Genomic DNA, 431 nt, shown 5'->3' with positions numbered 1-431 from the left:
GAATGTGAAGTGTACAGGCCGCCGCTACCGGGCCGGTATAAACGTCCCACCGCAGTCGTCGCCCGTCGAACGGCGGCGGTCGTCCGTCCGCGTCCCACCGAACCTAGGGCTGGTACGGGACGCCACGCGCGCCGCCGGCATGCTGATAAATAAAATACACAGCCATCGGCGTACCGACACGTGACGCACGTGATTCGTATATATAATTTTTTATTACTATATAGTGTTGCACCGGGTCGGGTATGGCCATGACGAATCGTAGGCGATTCACCCAACCACCGGGATCGTTTATTTTTATTTTATTTTAATTTTTATTTATTTTATTTTGTCACTGACAGTTTAAATAACAAATGTGGGCGAGGATCACGACAAAACCCTTTGACCTGTTCACACGTCACCGTGGAAATTGACCGATGGATATATAATACTGT

The sequence above is a fragment of the Melanaphis sacchari genome, unplaced genomic scaffold (genome assembly GCF_002803265.2).
Source record: "Melanaphis sacchari strain LSU unplaced genomic scaffold, SCAv2.0 Contig13_pilon_pilon, whole genome shotgun sequence".
Lineage (NCBI taxonomy): Eukaryota > Metazoa > Arthropoda > Insecta > Hemiptera > Aphididae > Melanaphis > Melanaphis sacchari.
The sequence above is the reverse complement of the archived record's forward strand: the minus strand, read 5'-3'. Positions refer to the sequence as shown.